Below are 4,512 nucleotides of genomic sequence, written 5' to 3' on the forward strand. Positions count from 1 at the left end.
TTGGAAAAAAATAAAGTTAGATTCCTACCTTACACCAAAATAAACCACAGATGGCTTAAAGGTTTAAGTGTTAGGGGGAAAAAAAGTTAGACATTAAACCCTGAAAGAACTAAATTCTTACCCAGTTTCAGGACAGAGAACATATGCACAGATTGATAGATTTTACCACATAACACCATAAGGCTTCTTTCCATTAAAAAAAAGTAAAATTGAAAAACAATAAAAGGCAAAACTTCACCGAGGATCAAGACTTTTAGTATATTAAGAACTCTTAAAAGAATTCCTGCCTCATATTTTTTTTCCCCCTAAGGGAGGTTTGGCTACAATGAAGCCAGTTTCCCAGGAAGAGTGAAGGGTGAGACACACAGAAGGGAGGTAGACAGATCAGAGGGCAGCACCAGGGCCAGAGCTGGGTGCCCTCCATGTGGCAGGGCTTCCCCAGTCTCCTTGGCAGTCGCTTCCTACCTGGTGCCAGTTGACTTCCGGGCTCAGCCTGACGTTCTCCTCTTGCTCTGCTCAGGACATCTAACGCTTCTCCATTCCTTCTTTCTCCTCAGGCCTTTCCCGATTTCCATGACTTTTGTAAATGCTGGTTCTTCTGCCTGGCCCTCTCTCTCTTATCTCTACCTGAAAAAAAAAAAAATCTCAATGGGTGGCTTCAAGGCTCAAATATCCTCTGCACTGCAAAACCATCTTTGATCCACCCGCCTCCCACCCACGAGCTCCCTTTGGATTCCTGCAGCATCGGCCCTCATTCTGTCAGGCACTTGTCACACTGGATTGTCATTCTCTGCTCATCTGCCTGGATTTCTGCCATGGACTGAATGTCCTCTCCGAAATGCATGTTGAAGCTTAATCTTCAAATTCATATATTGATGCTATTTAGAGGTGGAGCCTTTGGGAGCTAATCAGGACTAGATAAGGTCATCAGAGTGGGGCCCCCATGAAGAAACTGGTGGCTCTATAAGAAGAGGAGCTGAGTGTGGTGGTGCATGCTTGCAATCCCAGCAGCTCTGCACGCTGAGGCAGGAGAATCGTGAGTTCTAAGCCAGCCTCATTAATTTAGAAAGCAACTCAGTGAGTGAGATCCTGTCTCTAAATAAAATACACACAAAAAAAGGGGGGCTGGGGATGTGGCTCAGTGGTTAAGCCCCTCTGGGTTCAATTCCCAGTACAAAACAGAAAAAAAAAAAAAGAAGAGAAAGAGGAACCGGGCGGACACACTCTTGTTCTGTCTCACCTGTGATGCCCTCTACCATGTTATCATGCATCAAAAAGACCCTCCCCAGATGCCACTGCTTTGCCCTAAATAAGGTTTTCCATGAACCGTTTTCCCCACTGCAAGTCTGGCATGGGACAAGTGTTGAATTGCTATTATGTGAACGAATTAATTGTACCAAGGGTGACAGAGCAGAGCAATTGACTGACACTCCTCATGTGTGGCTGGCTGAGTTTCAGGAATACTTTCTGAAGCAGTATGATTTTGTTAAAAAGAAAGAGAAGACAATTAATCATAGTTAAATATGATTAATTTATTTATCAGAACTACATAGTAGTTAAAAAAAGAGACCAACTTACCATAAAATCCATAGAAAGAACCACACCAAGGGATATCAGTACCTGAATGCTCTTGTACTACTGAAAGCCATCACCAACTCTGACAATAAGAGATTCACAGCAGGCTCTAGGCCAGGCTTGTCGGTGCCCTCCAGATACCCACAGTCTACCATGGAGATACTTGATGGGAAAGAGAGCTATGATAGTGACATTCCAAAATTTGGTGGCAGCACAAAGAAAGAAGTGTGGTTTGTGCTTACAAATTGATTACAGCTCATGATCAGATGCTGAAGTCTCATGCACTCTGGTGTTGGGGGACCAGAATGTAATCCCATAAGGATAGACATTTTGCCTATTTGTTCACTGCTGAATCTCAGCATCTAGAATAGCATGCATGTTGAAGCTTAATCTTCAAATTCATATGTTGTTGTATAAATGAGTAGACTGAGTTCTAGAACTGAGTCTGGGGATGATACTTAAGTTCTCTCAGGAAGGTCTCCCCAGGCTAAATAATTTTCTTCTTAGTGAATTTTCTGTTGTTTTAACAGAATACCTGAGATTGGATAACTTATAAAGTAAAGAAGTTTTTTTAATCTCACAGTTCTGGAGACCAAAAGTCCAAGACTGGGTAGCAGCACCTGGTGAGGGCTTTGTACTGTATCACAGTATGTAGAAAAGCCGAGGACAAAGTACGAGTCAAAGAGAAAAAGCGTAAGAGTTGCTCTATTCTATGACATCCCACTCTTCCAAGAATTAACCCACTTCTATGGCCGAGAACAGTGTCAATCCCTTCATGAGGACAGGTCCCCCATGACCCCAAACACCTCTCAACATAGTTACCTTGGGAAGCAAATTTCAATGTGGGTTTTGGAGGGAACAAACCCCTTCCAAACTGTAGCACTTTTCTCAAGTTAGAAAAATGGGGTTGTTCTCAGCGGAGTTTCAGCCTTCAGAATACTCAGCTTCAAGGGAGCAGATGTCAGACTAGGTTGAGGCACAAGGGGGTTCGAGGATACCTGAGCACCCTACAGATCCATGGCAGGCCTCAGGGGTGGGAAGGGTCACAAGGGAGGAGGAGAGCTCCAGAGATGGCAGCCTGGAGAGACTGCAGGGCCCCCACATGTACTGGGACTGAGAGGCCAGGCCAGCTTCCCAGGCCTGAGAGAAGGCCAGTGAGGAATCTTGGGTGAATAAAGAGGACTTGTCTCCATATTTTGAGCGCTGACCACGTATCGGGCAAAGTAGCAGAAGCTCAAACTTAAGGCTCAGAAGTGTTAGGCGTGTTCTCACCCATCTAGAGAGTGACAAAACCAGGACTCAATTTCATGTCTTTCTAAATTCCAGACACTGACCTTTTTTCACTCTGCTAAAAAAAGTGAGGCCAGGCTCATGGCAGTATGGTGACCAGGCCAGGGCAGGCCTGTCAGGTCAGCGTAGAACGAGGGCTCCGGGTCAGAATCACTGTTGTTCTGGGACCGTGGCCAGACCAGGGCAGAGGTTAGAGCAACCAAGGCTGGGGACAACTGGCTTTCTAGACTTTGTGCCACCAGCCAGATACTGTGTCCTGGGATTGGTGTCAGGGCCTGTCAGAACTGCCAGCTCCCTGCCCACCCCCTGCCCCCATCCGAGGCCTGACCTGACCTTCCTCCCTGGGGCAAGGAACTGGCCTGGCACTAATCCTGGAGGAGGCTGCAGCTGCTCCCACCGTGCTGGTCCCAGCAGACAAAGGCGCTTTATTTCCCGGCACAAGGTCTTGATTGCATGTAGCCCTGGATCCAAAAGCTCCCATGAAGGAAGCAGTTCCCTTCCTGCAGAGAGTGTGTGTGTGTGTGTGTGTGTGTGTGTGTGTGTTGTGTGTGAGTGTGTGCGCGCGCATGCGCGCAAGAAAGCAAGGTCAACAGGGGATTCAAGCCCTCTCCCAGTCTCCAGGTTTGGCTTGGTATTTTTTTTTTCTTTTTTTCCTTTTTCTTTTGGTGCTTGGAATTTAACCCACGGGAAGGGTTCAACACGATGCCACATCCCCAGTCGTTTTAATGCATTTTTTTTTAGAGATAGAGTCTCACTAAGTTGCTAAGGCTGCCTTTGAACTGGTGATCCCCCTGCCTCAGCCTCCCAAGCCGTTGGGATTAGAGGTGTGCACCACCATACCTGGCTGGCTTGGCGTTATTCAATCTGCAGTGTGCATCTTTGTATTCATCAAAGGTGTCTATGCATGTGCATCTGTGTCTGTGTGTGGGGGCATGTTTGTGCATGTCTCTGTAGCTGCATGCTGAGGTATAGGGACCTGTGTATCTTTCTGTACAAATCAGCATGTGTTTGTGCACAGTTGCATGCTTTGCTAACTGTGTAGTCATATGTTCCTGGGGGTGTGTGAATGTTTCATATGTTTATAGGAGACACCTGGTACCAGTGCCCCAACTCTGCTGCCTCTGCCTGTACCCCCCCCACCTCACCCCACCCTGGGCTGCTGCTGGGAGCTCTGTGGTATATAAGCTCTCCTAAAATAGCTCCCTTCCTTCTTTCATCTCTTGTTCCCACTTCTGCATTTGGGAACAACCTGGATTCTTTCAGTTCTGGGAGGAAGACAAGGTTTGTACAGCTTGGTTTGGCCCATGCACTTTCCAAAAGTTCCCTGGATTCCAGTCAAACTCTTTATGAAAGCTCTCGGGGAACAGTCTAAAAAGAAGGTGGGGACCCTGCCTGGGGGGTTCAGGACCCCCGTTTCAAGTTAGATTGAACAGGAACATTGCTAAGCCTCAGCCATAGAAAGGGCCTGGTAGTCTGAGCCTGAGCTTAGTCTTAGGACTTCCCATTCCTAGTGAGGGGACACAACAACTCAGGGTTTCATGCCCTGACAGCAGAGTTGGGAGGGACCCTGGGGCTCAGGCAGCTCAATGTCCACTGAGCAGACAGGGAAAGGGAGGCCCAGAGAGATGACCCAGACCATGCAGGAGT

The sequence above is a fragment of the Urocitellus parryii genome, chromosome 6, assembly GCF_045843805.1.
Source record: "Urocitellus parryii isolate mUroPar1 chromosome 6, mUroPar1.hap1, whole genome shotgun sequence".
Taxonomy (NCBI): domain Eukaryota; kingdom Metazoa; phylum Chordata; class Mammalia; order Rodentia; family Sciuridae; genus Urocitellus; species Urocitellus parryii.